At 43.6% G+C, this 18,197-nt stretch overlaps 1 protein-coding gene across 2 annotated transcripts in view; it reads left to right on the plus strand.

The window, feature by feature from the left end:
• Nucleotides 1-18,197, plus strand: part of PLCE1 (phospholipase C epsilon 1) — a 184,378-nt gene that overhangs the window by 69,638 nt on the left and 96,543 nt on the right. The window lies entirely within an intron of this gene.

Here is an 18,197-nt window from a genome sequence, read left to right on the forward strand (position 1 = left end):
TGGAAGTGTCGTCAAAATAATCCACCTGTTTCCTTGGTCATCCACTTAAAGACATTCAGTCTCTTAATTCTGCGCTTCATCATCAGCCATGACCTTTCTGGGATGACCACAAGCAAAGGTAGTTACCAAAGCCAGAATCAGACAAGGAATTCTACTTTGATCAAAGTCTTCCTTGGAAAATCAGAAGTAGTCAGGTTTTGAGGCCTTTGTCTGCAGCTTAATGTATTACTGCTCTTCGATAAAGGCTACTCCCCCAGCATCCATCACATCTGTCGCTTTTGGATTCTGTGGAATGCAAAGATCTCAAAATTAATGGAGTCTCTTGTGATGAGGCTGAAGCACAAGGGGTGGTTGCTCTCGCATCACAGGAAGGTCGATGGTCTGATTTATACTGTCTATTTTCCAATACTGATCCCTCTGCTTTCTCTCTACTCTGATCCTCTCTTTCTCCTTTTGTTTGTCCTCCTCTCTTGCATCTTCTATTTTCCAGTTTGTTCATTCCCTTGATGCTTGTTCCACTATCAGTTCAACCTTCCCATTTCATGATCCTTGCTCCTATAAAGAAAAAAGAAATAAATAGTCTATCCACGATTAGTGACTGTAAAATTCACTTGATTTATTGACTTGCCTTCTAGTTAAGTCAATAAATTTGTTGACTTGTCTTGATCGTTCATTATGGCACTGCAGTGTGGATCAGATTCGACTTTGACCTGTCTGAAACTGCTGAATGCTCACCTTGAGTATGAGATTTGCATAAATATCAGTGTGTTGTAAAATCTGGACTTTGCTTTCAGTAGAATTGTGACTTCTTATGCTTCCTATTTGATAAATCCTTCCACATCTGCTTGATGAAAACGTTTTCTCAAGCACAAATAAATATTTGATTCTTAATTCTTGCTTTTGGTTCTCAATGTTGATCTTTATGGCAATCCCTGAGAACATTTAATATCAATGAAATCGAACAATAGTTTTTTTGGGGGGTGGGGGGGAGGTATACACTGTCTAGGCTCGTATGAGAGCTAACACACAGAACGTACAACAAGGGGAGCAGGAGACAAGAGGGGTGGGAGAGGGAAGGAAAAAAAACAGTGGTTGAACAGAGACATGAGGAGATCTGTGGAAGAGAGAGTGATGGGGCGGGGAACATGGGGTATACAAGATGGACACCACAGGGACTTTCAGGATGGAAAACAGGGAATTTGAAGGAGGTGGGTTTGGGGTGGATTAGCGGGGGTAGAAAAGGTCATGGTTTTGGGTGGGGGGAAGATAAGAGGTGGTGGTGAACAGCCGTTTTGAAGACCTGGAGGGAAGAGTGGGATTGAAGCGAATGTTGGAGTTTGTTCTAAAGGTGAAAGGATTTGTAAATTTGTTTGTTCCAAAGGATTTGTAAATCAAGCCCTTTGGGAATTTTTAATTTTTTTTTGCATCATTTATACTCTGTCATGTGTGGGGGTGTGAGTGAGATTGTTTCTGGATGATATTGGAGCTCAGGAATTTTGTGAGACTGTGTTAAGAGCATTCAACTGATGGACAGTGTGCCAGCCATCCCCCGTGGACAGAGAGCACTTGTGAAGAAACAATATGGCGATTGATTGGTGGAACATCAAGAGTTTCCTGGTGCTTCGGCTTGTATGTGGTTGTGTTGTACCACAATAAATTGGAATAAACCTGTTTATGCTTCTCAGTTGGAAAATAGACTTTTGGTGAGGGGGATGAATAGGTCAAGATAACCCGTGATTATTGCTTTTAAGGTTAAATTGCTCATGATGGAGAGAAGTTGTTGGGAATAAACTTTATAATGGGATCTCTCCAGAAACTTGAGAGACATAGACTGTTGGATGAGGAGGGTGTTAAAAGAGGCATTGAAGTAGCTTTACTTGTTGAACCCTTTTATACTGCAGAGCAGACATGAATCAACCATTAAGTGTTGGCAAAGAGTGACACAGGCATGCCCAAGCAGATCTTTTTCTCCCACACCCAGAAGTGAGACTTTTGGTGAATGGTGAAATGTGAGACATTGTGAACAAGTTAAGGATGTCTGATGAACAGCAGAGTATAAACCCCAAAAGGTGGAACTTTTCTGCCAGAATTAAAGGTGCAAAGGCACTGACATTTCAGGTGTCTACCCTTCTTCTGAGCAAGAGGTGGAAAGGTTGTCCCCTTTTACGAATGTTCATCAGCTTTGCTGTGCCAGTGAAGCTTGCTCGTTTTTGCTGGAACTAGCATTCTTTTCTGTTGCGGATTTACTTTAGAAGCCACAAAAGTGATAATTTGCTCTCCTATTTGGATAAGTCCTCTATTGATAGTCTTTAGTAGGATGTATATAAATTGTGAACACAGGCTGGGTGTTGCTACCTCGCTGACCAGCCATGGCACTGTCGCAAAGGATTTCTGTGACCCAATGGGCCTGACTCGATCTGTGAACTTTCCGATCTGGATTTCTGCCAATGGCAAATCCTCCCTTCTGGACGTGGTAATGAGTAACCTTTTTCTGTCACCTGTTCTTCCTCTGCTCCAACAAAAACCTGCTTCCTATTTGCACAATTTTATGCCATCTGTGTGATGTTATCACAAGCAAGTTGCCCATGCCCGCATGCGATTGTAAATGGGGTAGGGAGGAATGTGGCAAAAAATGCAAATGGTGTCATCTGTCATCGAGCTAGCAAGGTGGGAGCAACAATTCACATTTATTGCCACATCTGATGTAATTTAAGTGCTTTAATGACAGTGAGGTGCTCCTTTTGAAACTTTGTTTGATTATACTGTCTTCGCTTTTTAATGCCTAGGGTCCATAATACAAATCAAAACTGGTTGGTGGTGGACCGTGTTAGCCCCGCAGAAACCTGGGTGGGGGGTGGGGGGGGGCACAAATCATGGAAAGAACAGAGGGTTCAAGACCAGAAAGGAGGTGGTAGAAGACAGAGAGACCACCAACCTCTCAGATTGTGAAGAGATGGGCCCATAGACTCAGCTTCATTGCTGGAGATTCCCATAATCTTGAAGGTCTTAGTTTCCATATTGTCATGCTGAGCAAGATGTGTGGCAGGGCAGCCAACCCAGAGGGGAGAGCAGTACTCCATAAAGCTCCATCAACTTTTATGTCTTTCAACCCTGACAAATCCTACACTCACTCCATTTTTCCAAAAGAACAGTTTGTCGAATCCTCCCATCTACTTCCTGAATAAACCACTTGAAGAGGTCAAATCATTCAAACTTTTGGGCATCACCATCAGCCGTGATATTTTTTGGGCAAACAACATATCTAAGTTGTACTTCAAATCCAGTCACTGACTGGGCACTCTGTCATACAAAGTCTTCCTTGGCACAGCTAAAGTTTTATCCACCTACAAGGCCTTCATTTGCAGCTTAATAGAGTACTGCTCTTGAATATGTGCTGGTGCCCCTGCCTCACACCTTGCAGCTCTTGAGATTGTGGAAAAACCAAGACCCTCAATATCATTGGAATCTCCCGCAATGAAGTTGCGTCTCAGCCTGTTACTCTTGCATTGCAGATAGGTTGGTGGCTTTTGTCTTCTACTGTCTCTTATTTTTGTCTCGCTGCACCCTCTGCCCTTTTCTTGCTCTTCATAACCCTTCCAACCCCCCACTTCCTCCATGCTTTTGAAGGGTGCACATGATCTGCCCATAACCCAATTATGGTAAAACTCCCTAAATCCAGGCTCACTGCTCACCTCCATTAATTTATTGCTTTATACTAACTTGTGGAACCAACTTCCTCAGATTGTTGTCCTTTTCTTCCCTCCAGGGTTTAAAGGCAACTGATCACCAATGCCTCATGTCAGTCCCCCATCTAGTGTTATGATCTGCTCTCATTAAGCTTCCATAAGCACACCGCTTCCTTCCCTGGTTATTGTGTTTTCTCTCTCCACCTCACCCTCTTGGTGTTTTTATTTTTATTTTTGTTCCTTTTCTGTTTCATCATGCCTGGTGTTGGCTTAATGGTTAGGGTGGCAGGCTTTGGATCCCAGGGTCCTGAGTTCAAATCCCGCTCAGCTGTTGAATTCATACCAGGTGGGGTTAACTCGGCCTGTCATCCTTCCGAGGTCGGCCAAATGAGTGCCAGCATGCTGGTATACTGTGTCGGAGTAGCGACCCGTCTCGGATTGTGCTCAATAGCCAAGGAGACTGCTGAGGCAGCACCAACGCTCTGCACAGAGTATGGTCCCAATCTCCTCCTCTCCTCCTCTGTTTCATCCCTGGCTTTCCCTTCCTCTTCTTGCTGTTTGACCTTGTATCCAGGTTGTGTACCCAATGTGTTCTCTTCCCCCTCTCCTTGATCTCATTCTTTCTCAGTTCTTTTCTTTTTCCAAGTGTCCTTATTGTATCGCTGTACCATATTGTTGGTGTGTTTCTACCCTCTCCACTATGTTCTCCTCATGTTGTATTCTGGTCTGTTCGGTGTTTTTTTTAAATCTTCACCAGCCACAAATTAATATGCAAAAAGTGAAAGTAAATTGTTTATTCCACCACTCCTTCATTTCCCTTTTTTATACACTCCATTTACTTCTATTCCCCTCCTATTTATTTGTATGCAATATGTGAATGTTTCTGTTTTATGGTCTTGCTCTATTGACGTAAAGTTTAACTTGCAAAACCATTAATTAATGTTGGGTGTAGAGTTAAACAACAAACAGTGTGTGTAAGGTTTGAGTTGAAAAATTGGCATAAACTCAGCAATACTTACATAAAATGAGTACAATGTATGATTATATTGTTGCGAATTCGCGCCCGCCGGCGTGCGATTGGCCGCTCGACTCGAATGGCGGCCGCCTCGCCCACCGGAACGGACAATTCTGTCGTGACCCTCTCGGAACAACGCCGGGAGCTAGTCACAGGTGGGGGTTTAACCCCACCACGACCATGCCAATTGCCCACCCGCGCAGGATAGGGTTGCTCGCCAAATTCGATCTACCTAAGTACCTGCGCGGATGGTTGACCGGGCGATCGTACCTCACCGCAGGCCGACTCTGTACACGAACCGCTGAAGCGGTCCGTTCCGTGCTATCGGGATAACCGAGCGGTGTTATCGTCGGCCTCGACGGTTCCGATTAATTATCGGGCGTATTGAGCCCACTACGAACCCTTTTACGTGAAGCAGGATGGAGGGTCAATAAAGAAAAGACGAAGCGAAACGGGAAAACAGTTCACACAATGCACATTTATTACGCGACACACGGAAAGCACACATATACAGCCAAACAGTCAGAATGCACCTATATCAGGAAAACAAAAGAAGCAACGACGCAGAGTTACAACCGAATACGCGTACACATGGCAACACTTATGCAGTTCTATTTTACAAGACACGGCGCCACACACATTTACTCAAAAGCAAAGGAAAGAAGCCACCCTCATAGACAAGGGGGCAGACGGGCCTGTAGGCCAATATGTGCGCGAGACCTGAACGAGTGGCCAGGTCCGCGAGACCGGGTGGGTCCTACTCGCGCCCTCGTGGCGCGTTGGCGGACGAGCCGCAGACGTGGCCGCGTGGCTGTGCCCTGACTCCGTGCTCCTTCGCGGGTTTCGTTGGCACGACGTTTGGAGTGGGGTGGGAACGGGGCCCCCTTGGTTGCACTATCTCAGCACGGGGGAAAAAGGGGAATTGTTGATGCTCTGGGGGAGGGAGAATGGCTGGCTGGCTTAGGTCCCGCGACGCGCGATCTCCCACCGCGACCTCGTCGCCGACCACCGTCCTTCTCGCCTCGGACCCGAGCTCCTTGGCCTCTTCCCCCAACTCTCCTCAGCTGACTGCAGTACCCAACTCGGTGCCTTCGCCACCCGACTCCACTCTCTACCACACTCCGCTGCTGCCACACTCCGCCCGATGACTCTCTTACCAAAACTCTCGCTCTCTGCCAAAACTCTCTGCCTCTGCCAAAACTCTCTGCTCCCAAAACTGACTCTGCCACGATTCGCCTTGCGCTCGGCGTTTTATAGGCTGGCAGGAGAACCCATATGCAAATTTCCGGATCAGGATGAGCTCGGGGGCAGAGCCACGCTCGCCCATTGGACGGAGGAAAAGTGGGCGTGAACCTCCCCTGATCCTAGAATTTTCATATTTCGATTTCACACAGACGCACCTGGAGGCGGGGCCAAGCCGCTCTGCGCTTGCTGATTGGACGGATCAGAAGTGGGCGTGTAGCATTCTTGATCCGAATTCTTCCTCGGAAAGGCCGCTATTTGCACTCGCGGCTCGGTGTGTATCGCTTGAACGAGCCCAAGACAGCCCGACGCTCAGTGTTCACAGGTGGTGCGGGAATGGCCGCAGAAGTAGAGAGGTGAGGGTGGTGGTGGTGGGTTTTTGGTGGTGGTTTGATGGTTATGGCAGGTGAGACGTGGTTGGTTCAAAATAAAGATAGAACAGAAAAACGGCTATCTCAAAGCGTCGCAGCCCGAATGAATCACATAAATTCCCTCTAAACAACGGGTTTGGGGCTAACTACACATGTACTTAGAGTTATCTCACCTACGGGCCCTTCATGGTGGTTTGCGAATTTCCACAGCCGTAACAATATGAATGCTGTTTGGCCTTGCCGCTTTTTGTTACCCGAGCTCATTGGCCACATGATCATGTAACGAAATGTAGAAAGGCTTTCCCGCAACCACCAGCTGTTGAAAGACGAAAAGTGTTGTGTGGCTGCTGTCCGAGAGCCCTGCAGTGTCATGGCAGAGAGCTGATTTATTAATTTCCTCGAAGAGCCACTTGCACACCTCGGGTCGAAGTATGCTCGCGAGTGTAACTGCAGACCTTTTGATTTAATTAGCAGCAAAAGTTTTTAAGTAAAAGTGATTCCATTGTTTTTCTTTTAGCAACCATGATAGCACAATAGTTTTTATGCTCACCACAAAGTTTTCCTCACCAAGGACATTTCGTTTACCTTATTTATTCAAAATGTTCCAATCACCATCTTCATATCACAAATGCTTTACAAATGGGTTGTAGCATGCCAGAGCACATCCTGAGTTGATGTTCAGATGGCTTTCCTGTCTCCATGAATTGTCTTGGTTATTCCTATGGTGTATATTTTCAGAGGTTTCCATGGGCTGGCACTATGTTATATTGGTTTGAGTTTGGTTAGTGGTTGCACTCCGTCTTGCTCCTTTCCTACCTGAGATGGCAACTGCTTTTCATTTGACTTTGCCTGTCGGGGCCTTTTTTCATATCTGTATGAGAGTAAATTATACCTACTCATTAGGATTTGTAAGTGTTCAGGTTTTCTTTATTTCAATTCAATGCAAAGTAGTTTGCTTTTGTTGTTTGTTGTTTTGACATGTAAAATGACATTCTGCAAGTTATATATTTAATTACATTTGCCACCGAAGGTGAGCAGAGGTTGTTTTCACCCTTGTTTGTCTGTCCGTTTGTTTGTATGTGAGCAGGATATCTGACAAAGTTAAGGACGGATTTGAATGAACCTTGGTGGACACGTTGGGTGTGTGACTATGACAAAGATATTCAATTTTGATCAAGATCTGGATCGGGATAAGAGAATTTCTTTCAAGTGATTCTTCACCTTTGAGAGATATGGCCAAAAATGATATATAGAATGATATTTCAAAAATGTATTGGGCCCGATATGTTCTCGTGGATCAGGCATTGTGTGGTGGAGGTATGCGCTCTTCCGAGTGTCCTAGTTGTTTTTGTTCTATTTTGCTCCCCCATAAGCTTTGACCCTGCATACAAAAAAGAAGCTTTAACTTCATCAATGATCAATCAGAAAATATGATATGATTGATTATGGTTTAGATGTTTCAACGAAACAAAATTGGTTTTGTGTCAATCATTGCCATCCAAATAATTCCCACCATTCACAAAATATAGTTAAATTTAACTACTTTGGAATTTCAGGTATTATTTGACCTCAGGTAGCAAGATAGCTTTGATGTATGCGCACTCTTGGCTGAGCTGTCTCGCCTTGGTTTGAATTTCAACCCAGCTATCAACTTAGGACAAAATTTTTCCCTCTTGCTGACCGCACAAAGTGAAAATGGTTGTGGTTGTTGACTAAAAAGAAGCAGAGGTGAGATGTGACGTCAGTGGACAGTATAGTATTGTTGCGGATCCAAGGTTTGAGGTTCACCACGAGGGGAAGCACTCGGGTCCGGCCTGAATGCCCCGTTTTGAGGCCACCGGGCACGGACAACTCTGCATGCCAGTGGGTTGCTAAGCAACCATGAATGCCAATTGGTACTGCCGATCCTGACAGACTTGCACTACTTTGCGTGATACCTCACCTGTGGATGGCCGTCTTGTGAAGACTGTCTTGTAACCACAAGACAGAAGACCACAAGACTCAGGACTGTCTTGTGCCCTCAGCACACACCCGGATTACTGCCGCGCAATACAGTGAGTATGCACTGGCTAACGAGAGCAAATTATGTGGGCAGAACTTCCTGGCTAACCTGTGTACAGACTATACTGCACTAATGGAGGAAAAAACAAGATGAGCGAGGTACATTTATAACAATTTATAATAACAAATGAAGCTCAAGGGCATTCAAATATTTACATAGTCACAATTAAGGACACAGTGTAGACTTATACCGATGTAAAGAATTTCTACAATCTTAACTTTCACCATACAAGACAGAGACAGAGACAGAGACAGAGACAGAGACAGAGACAGAGACAGAGACAGAGACAGAGACAGAGACAGAGACAGAGACAGAGACAGAGACAGAGACAGAGACAGAGACAGAGACAGACGCACAGACAGACGCACAGACAGACGCACAGACAGACGCACAGACAGACGCACAGACAGACGCACAGACAGACGCACAGACAGACGCACAGACAGACGCACAGACAGACGCACAGACAGACGCACAGACAGACACACAGACAGACACACAGACAGACACACACACAGACACACACACAGACACACACACAGACACACACACAGACACACACACAGACACACACACAGACACACACACAGACACACACACAGACACACAGACACACAGACACACAGACACACAGACACACAGACACACAGACACACAGACACACAGACACACAGACACACAGACACACAGACACACAGACACACAGACACACAGACACACAGAGACAGACCAAGGGACAGAGACAGGCGACCTCCATCGTACCTGACGCAGCCGATGGGCCCACGCTTCCCAGTTGCTTGGTTTGGGGGGGAGGGAGGGAAGAAACCAGGGATGTCTAAATGTGCATGATTTCAGGAGGTGCAGAGAAGAAGAAAATGGGAAGAGATGCGTATCTGCTGAGGTTGCAAAAGAGCAATTGGAGCGACCCCACAGATGCAACAGAAGATAAGAGACAGAACGTGTGAGAAGATAGCCTCCTTGTGAAGTGTAAGAAAGTCTGTAAGTGTAACTGCTAATGCTCTGATAATTGTGATCGGTCTGGCACTTGGTTCACTCACCCACCCAGTGCTCCGCTCTGCCTGCTCATTTCCGCCTTCCGCCACGTACCGCTGATCGAGCCAAAAGTGTCTCCCTCTCCAACAACCCAGAACTCAGCACCAGAACAACTCTGCAGGGTATTTTATAGACATCAGGTGAGAGAGGAGCCTAAAGTCTGATCAGGACAGTCGGTAAACCATCCCCAGCACCCCCATTTGTGCACGGACGCTTTTCCTACTATTAGCCCCACCACTTCAAGGACCCGACACCGAAAATGGTCTAATTCGCTTCTGAATTCTGCCAAGTGAAGGGGATTCTGAGGTTAACATGGCGTGCGGGTTTCTGGGGGTGTTTTCCGGTCATGAATGTGCACCAGACACCAAATGGTGGGCGTGGTTGAGCGGAGCGCTTGTGCTATCCAGGTGATGTTGAGCAGATGCTTGCGCATACTTGCGCCTTGAGCTACACACCAAAACGTTCCAAACATGAGCATCTGCAATGGCAGATCGCATTCATGGTTCCCCGATATCTTCCCCAAAATTTCCCCGAAAGGCCAGTGATTGGCATTCGTGGTGGTTGAGTTCAGGTGGTTGAAGGGTTGTAGAAGTTATGGAAAGGTGGTTGAAGGGTTGTAGCAGTTATGGTGAGATGGTTGGAGCATTGTAGTGGTTATGGTGAGGTTAGCGAGCTTGAATGGATGTAGGAATTTTTTTATAAGGGAGTTGTGATGGTTATAGAAATGGTGTAGTGTTATAGTTTGAGTGCAGCAAAGATCTGAGGTGATGGTCGGTTCAGGAATTGGGTGAAGAGAAGATCGTGTGTGTAGCAAAGCAAATAAATTCAATAAATGATAGAGATAAAGACCTGCCTTGAAGCCCTCGCGGTGCATTTTGTCCCGTAAACCCACTCGACATGAGGGAAGGGCTATCTAAAATGAATACTAATGAAATAACTGCCTTGGGACCACTATATGTTGTATGCCATAGCCTTGGGGGAGTGCCGGCTTGCAGATCTGCAACAATATGAACAGAAGTGATACAACGTCACCAGATCTTGATGGACCACATTCCTGCTGAATGGTCCCACCCCCAAGAAAAACTGAGTGGCTTGTTTGGCTTAATTTGAATGAAGCGAGCATTGAAACTGTTATGCAGTCTCCACATTCACATTGTAATTAACCGTAGGCTGGCTTTTCTTACCACTATGACAGAACAAGGATGCTGCCTCACAAACTGCCCCAAACAATTTATTAACAATAATTTTGATAAATAATTTCACTTCCTCCATATATGAGGTATGAAAACTGTCGGAACCTCAATACAGGATCTATTCAATTTAGGATGAAACAAATAAACTGGATGTCATTACTTTCCCATTACAGCAACAGATCCTACAACAACGAAGGGGTATGGTCTGTGAAAGGGGGTAAAGCAACGTCGCAGGGACGGAGAATAAATAAGGATAAGCCCTGTCTCTGTCGGAAAATGGCAATGCCTAAAGTGCATGTCTTGGCTTAGGAGAACACTTATGTCGCTTGGTCAAGCTGGAAACCAGACAGGGCGTCTCTCGACTGGGCTTTCTGTTTTGTCAAGACTCCACCCGCCACCACTGGACTGGAATGCAGTTCTGCTCTCCATGCACCGCACTGCTTCACCAACTCTTCTTCAGCGCCAGCTCTGGTCCAACTGGCAACTCGGATTGGCGCACCCCACCTTCGGCTTTTTAAGTGGCGGGCTGAAGGATGGCTCGCCCAGCTGAACATCCTTATGCATCTCGTATCGCTAAGCTTCCCCTCGGGCCAGTGCTTGCCCAAAAAGCATTGCAAAATCGCCATAATAGTGAATAATATGATATTAGTTGGCAGGTGGGAAAGATGAGAAATTGGATCTAGCAAAGCGTAACATCCTAACACATTTTGGTTATACATTGGCCCACACATGCATATTCACTAAGTATGGATGCAGATATACCCGAGGTGGGGAAGTTGGGGGGGGGGGGGGTTCGATCCACTCTTTCCCATCCACGTTTCAGTTTATTTGAACCTTCCCTTGTAGGATAGGGGAGTCATACCTTTTGCATTGTTTATTTCTACAATTGGTGCCCCAAATTTTCATGATACCTTCAAGTTGCTTTGACCCCTTGGAGTACTAAACCACCATTTAGGTTTTTGTTTTATTTGATTAATTTTTTTCTGCCAATGTTCTCAGAGCTGGCTCGGACTTTTGGAATGCAATTTTGCATTGATAATGGGAATATACAGTATGCAGCATTGACTTTTTTGATCATGACACTGATAGACATTTTAACATTTTTCACCATGACTCAACTAATGTTTATCCAATCAGAACAAAATTTCCCTCTCTGGATAGCCGAGAGCAAGCATTTACCTTTAAGTTACATTCTACCACTCCGAGTTAAAGGTCAAGGTCAAATGGTAGTTTGAAAAATGATAAAGTGGGTTTTTTATTTTCTGTAATTGCTTAATTTTGCCAATGCAGAATCTTATGAAGACTGCTTGGCTTTCCAAGATGTTCTTGCATCATAAGTGTACCTGCACTGAAGTTGTGCACCTGATATTTGATTAGTGTCCTTTGCATACTTTGTTTTCTTTTTTTTTGGATTGTGACCAAATTAACTGAAATACCATTTTGATTCCAACTTGAATCATTTTCTTCTGATTTTCATGACGTTGAGTTTCATGGATACATTGTAGATGAGGACACATTTTCTGAATTCAGTCTCTCCTTAAATGTTGCATCACAGGTGTCGGGGGAGGCCCACCATTGGCAATCACTTTGTGACTGCAGATATCTTGTTCTCCCTGAAATTTTCTTGATTCTGAGAAATCTGATGGACTAACATATTTTAAATATCTATGCATAATGGTGCTCTTGGTTTGTTATTTACCTTTGCAGGATATTTCTTGAACGTCATCATATTTATATCAGACTCGCAGAATACCCACCCTTTGGGTGCGTAGAGTTTGTGCATTACTTGCTGAAAGATGTATCGTCTCTATTTTGCAAGAAGACTCTTTTGATGTTTGTGTGGTGTGTTTAATGATGTCGAAGAAATTTTAAAAGGTCAGAGAAGTTCAAGGGATCTCTAAGCATTTTATGGGTTCCAAAGGTTTTGAAGGGTATGATCCAATCGCAGTTGGGTTTGAAGGGGTCTAATGGTTTATGGGGTGTCAGGGTTCTTTAGTGTTGAAGGGGCTCAAAGGTCTTAAAATATCAAAAGGTCTAAAGGGTCAGTTCCAATAGTAGTTGGATGCTTTTAGGGTATACAGATCTACGGTGTCTGTTGGGTATAAAGTTCTGTGGTGTCTAAAGGGTCAAAGGGTCTCAATGGTGTAAAGGTCTGAATGGGTCTAAGAGTTCTAAAAGGTCGAAAGCACATGTTCCAAATGTAGTACGGCATTTAATGGGGTCTATATGGGCTTAAAGGGTCATATGGGGATCTAAATGGTCAAGGGGTCAAAGTGGAATGAGGGGGTCGAGAATGTCTGAAGGGTCAAGGGGCCGATGCAGTCGAAATGGTCTGATGGTTCAAATGGTACATAATTAATAGACGTAGCTACGGTGCAACTGAAGTTCAAACAGTACGTAATTAATAAGAAGGCATATTCATGTGGGTCGATGGAGGCTTCATGGCTTCACGGCTGGCTTGACAGCTTCTCTGTTTTTCGTTTCTATCTCAACTGGAACGGAATTTTTTTTTTCTGTTGACCAATTTATCCCTAGATGACCCTCAAAAATGTTCACACTGATCAGATGTAGCATTCTACATATCCAATTATGATGTCATAATGAAGGCACCTATGACATCATTAAAAAAGAAATCACACATTCCCCATGGGAGATGAGCTAAGTTTCAATCTCTGGTGAAAATTTTGTGTCAATCTGACAAGCAGTTGCAGGGAAAAGGGAATTTTTTTTTGTTTGGTTGTTTTTTTGTAAACCATTTTGAGGTTCATGTAAGAGCTAATACACAGAAACATATAATAAGGCAGGAGACAAGAGGGGTGGGAGAGGGAAACACAAAATAGTGCGGAACAGAGACAGTAGGAGATCTGTGGAAGGGAGCGGGATGGTGCGGGGGTACATAGGGTAAACAAGATGGTACGACAGGGACTTTCAGGAAGGAAAACGGATTTTGAAGGAGGTGGGTTTGGGTGGATTAACAGGGGAAGAATAGATCAAGATTTTGGATGGGGGAAGATATGAGATGCTGGCGAACAGCTGTTTTTTAAGGGGGTGGTGGAGGAGTGGGATTGAAGAGTATAGGAGTTTGTTTCAGAGGCGGGAAAAAATGAGGAATGAAAGAGTGAAGGTGAGCAGTGATTCTTGATTTTGGCAGTTTCACCAGAAGGGGTTTTTTGGCGGACCTTGAGCGCCCTGTAGAAATATAGGGGGGACAGATCACAAAGAGAGCAGGGGAGGAAAGGCTGGAGAGGAGATGGTAGAACACAGAAAGACCACTGACCTGCCTCTTGTGAGAGACCCAAATATTTAGCTTCATTGTGGGAGATAACAATGATCCTAAAAGCCTTGGTTTCCACAGCGTGAAGTCGAGCTCAGTGTGAAGGAGGAGCACCACCCCAGAGGGGAGAGCAATACTCCATCAGACTGTGGATGAAAGGTTTGTAAGTGGTTAGAAGCTCAGGTGTGTCACGGACGGGCTTTGCATGACATAGGATGCCCAGTTGCCGACTGGCTTGGGAGACTAGCTTTGAGATGTGGTTTTCCCAGGAAAGATCATGGCAGATAGTGTGACGGTCATACCTGTAAATTGCCGGAATAACAAAATGCAGACATGTACATTCTACATACGTACATGACTGATTGCTTACCCCGCTTTTTTGGTTTGAACGTGGGCTAAATATTGTTGCATTTTAAATCATCACGACCAATCAAGTTTGCCGCTTGTAGACCCTGCCCATGTCCTCGTTTCTCAAGACAATGCGAAATAATGTGTTCTATGAACTCTCTAATTCCAACAAGTGATACTTTCTTCTGGAACACACTGGACACCTGAAAAAAATAGGGACGTGCTGTAACTATATTTAGCCTTGCTGGACCACACTGCGATGTTTTTGTGCTATAAAATGCAACAAAAATATAATTTTCCACAATATAAAGTGATATATTTTCTGGGATACATTGTGCACCTGAAAATTATTTTTGGTCCATACTGCAATCATATTTCACCTTTGTGGACAACAATAAAGTTTTTATGGTTTAAAACATAAGTGATCAATTTTGAAGGATCGTATATCAATCAAATATACTAGCGATACCTGTGCACATGCACGGGATAGCAGTACAACATAGCTGGTAGCAGACGACAGACCGTACACGGGGAATGACAAAAATACGCATTGTGCAAAATGCAAGTGGTACGATGGAACGCCAAGACTTCCCAAACATTGTCGGCATGTCCGCTAAGTGCCACAGCAATTTCATAGGGATCGTGTGACGGCGAGCTGAGTTTTTAGTGTGCAATCTTGGTATTATAATAGAGATTTAGCCATATACGCATTAGTTCCATTATATTAAGAGATGGTGTACTTTTAATAATAATTAAAGGGTATGTGGGATATTTTCTAAGTGAACAAAGCAGTCATAGTTGCCATGTATGTTCCCATTTAACTGGTTATTCTTCGATGATTATAGGCACATCAACCTTTCTGTATAAATTGCCAACACGCATTATTTATTTACTTGTGCATTTCTGGGGTGAATTATTTAATACTAGCAGAGGACGCACCCGATGGGCGATCTTGTTGCAAGCATGCAACGCTTTCTTCTGACGCATACCTTTATTTGGGTGCTGTATGGGCAAGTGAAAGGTCTGTATGGGCAACCCCCCCCCCCCCCCACAAAAAACCCGGGTTACGTTCATGAAACAAAACATTCAGCTTCTAATTCAAAAAACGTGGGGACAGGAATGCTACACTGTAAATGGTGGAGACTTGTAATACCCTCCCCACCTGGAGGTGGCACGACACGATGCACATTTACGTGGAGAATTTGCATCCTCCCCCCCCCCACCCCCTCACTCCCTCAAGACCACCGGCAAAGATAAAAACACACCTATATAATATATATTAATTGGGGTCGTGCTGATCCTCTGTAGCAAGTCTGGATGTAATTGGCACAGAACTGTCGGAGTCACGTGACAAACAGAAGCAAACCCACAAACAAGAAAGATGTCATGCTTTACACGATACTTGCGAAATCCAGAAAACAAATTAAACCCCAAAAATAATTGGTGATTGAATTCAATGACAAATTATGCAACTCTTCTTCAAATCTCATCAATTGGATGATTGATAATATGACAATGTTCTCTTCAAAATTGACAACATGAGAAATTCAGCCGATGTTGACCTTAAAAATAATTGGTGGTTGAATTCAGTAAGCTGATGTGCAAATCCTCTTCAAATTTCAAGTCAATGGGAAGAATATTGAGGATTTTAGAAATTCCAGGTTAGTTGTTGACCTTTGCCCTATGTTGACCTTTTGGTCTCTGTTGACCTCAAAAATAATTGGTGGTGGAAATTAGTAACTTGATATGCAAATCCTGTTCAAATTTTAAGTCGATACGATGAAAATTGAGGATTTTAGAAATTCCAGCTTAGTTGTTGACCTTTTGGTCTATGTTGACCTAAAATATAATTGGCTGGTTGAATTCAGTGATCTGAAATAGAAATCCTCTTTAAATTTCAAGTCAATGGGATGAAAATTGAGGATTTTAGGGATTCCAGCTTAGTTGTTGACCCTCGGCCTATGTTGACCTTTTTACCTCAAAAACAATAGGCTTCTTGCTTATGACAATCTCCACCATGTGGTAAAGTTTTGTGAAGATCGGTTTCAAATTGTGACCTATAGGCGATAAACATAAAAATTAAAATAAAACAGACAAACAAGAAAAAGATGTCATGTGGAGCACGATACTTGCAAAATCCACCCCCCCCTCCAAAGGTTGCCATGGACACATCAAATTGTCCATTTCATTAAGATTAAAACTGACAATCTTAATCAAAGCTCAGGTCAATCGGATGAAAATTGATTATTTTTCATATTGAAATTGATGGTTTTAGAAGTTTGACCTTGAGTTGATCTTTGACATTTTGACCTCAAAAAGTTGGTTTTCAAATTCAGTGTTGGGTTATGCAAATCCTGTTCAACTTTCAAGTTAAGAACATGTAAATTGATGATTTTTCAGTTGAAAATTGATTATTATAGAAGTTTGAGCTTGAGTTGACCTTTGACCTTTTGACCTCAAAAATAGTTGGTTTCCCAAGTCAGCAATGCACTCTGCAACAGCTGTTTAATTTTCAAGTCAATCGGATACAAAATTGACGATTTTTCAGATAAATATTGATTTTGGAAGTTTGACCTTTGACCTTTTGACCTCAAAAATAGTTGGTTTTCCAATTCAGTGACACAATTTGCAAATCCTGTTCAAATTTCATGTCAATCGGATGAAAAATGCCGATTTTAGAAATTTGACTTCAAGGTGACGTTTGACCTTAAAATCAATAGGCTTCTCAGTTGAGACGACCTCGACAACTTGGTGAAGTTTAGTGAAGATCGGTTTTAAATTGTGACCTGTAGGCGATTGACAGACAAACAAACAGACAGACAGAATAACAAAATAGACTGACCAATACACTTGAAAAATCTTCGATTTTTGCAAGTAACAAGGAGAATAACGCACGCAACCAACCAAAACAGTCGAGGCTCCTGGAAGAGCTAGCACTACGACAATGAACGGGATCAGGACGCAACAGGACAAATGGAACGGCACAGAGAGGGTAGAAAAAACAGCAGCAGAGTTGAAGGCCAAGATAGAGGCAGAATTGGACAAATGATGGGTGTGGGGAGGAATGAATGGGGTGGACAAGATGGATACAGAAGTAAAATCTCAGGAGTGAAAAATGGAAATTTGGAAGGAAGAGACATTGGGGTGGGTTAATGAGGGTAGAAAATAACATGGTTTTGGATTGGGGATGATCTGAGATGGTGGTACAAAGACCAAGTTTCCCCATAATGCACAGGTATACAGTGCATTCTGGGAAACCTTGGTCTTTGTATATTTTTTTATCCTCCAAAATGTGTCATAGTCATATGTTCCAGAAGGGCCAAGTACAATCACTCAACTTAACACTATTTAGGAAAATCTGAGAGCTGGTCTCCGTGAGGCATGCACTTGCTTGGAGCTAGAAATCTCACTTGGTTAAACCAAGGTGAAAGAAAATGTGTGTCTATACCAACCATCCTTACGATAATTCATGGACCAGTGTTTGTGTGTGTCTTTGCTACTTGCGAAAATTGAAGATTTTTCAAGGACAAAAAAAAAAATCTAATAAATGCATCATCGTTTTGTAAATCCATCATTCTCCTTTTGATATCACGGTGTAACCTTGGCAATGTGCAGAAGTGTAACATTATCATGCTCTCCTTTTGATTTCACCTTCATTACATAATGAGCTCTGATGTTGGTGAATAAATGAGCGAGGGACTTTGCGATGTTCAACTCCCTGCTGTTGCTTTTTAGGATGGAGGGCTTCGTCATTGCTTCTGATTCTGTTTGTTTTCCTGTGGATCCTGAGGGTAGTAAAGTGTTAATGTTCTGCTCATTACACAAGCACACAGACTGGTTGGTATGCTTTTAAAGTGACGCGTCCATTTTTCAAGAGGCGTTTATTGTCTTTGTCAGGTGGTGATTGTTTGTACTGACAAATCTTCACGCAAACGAGGTTAGAGGTGGTCGGT

This window comes from Eptatretus burgeri, chromosome 12 (assembly GCF_056783735.1).
Source record: "Eptatretus burgeri isolate ZD-2024b chromosome 12, Ebu_testis_v1, whole genome shotgun sequence".
Classification (NCBI taxonomy): Eukaryota; Metazoa; Chordata; class Myxini; order Myxiniformes; family Myxinidae; genus Eptatretus; species Eptatretus burgeri.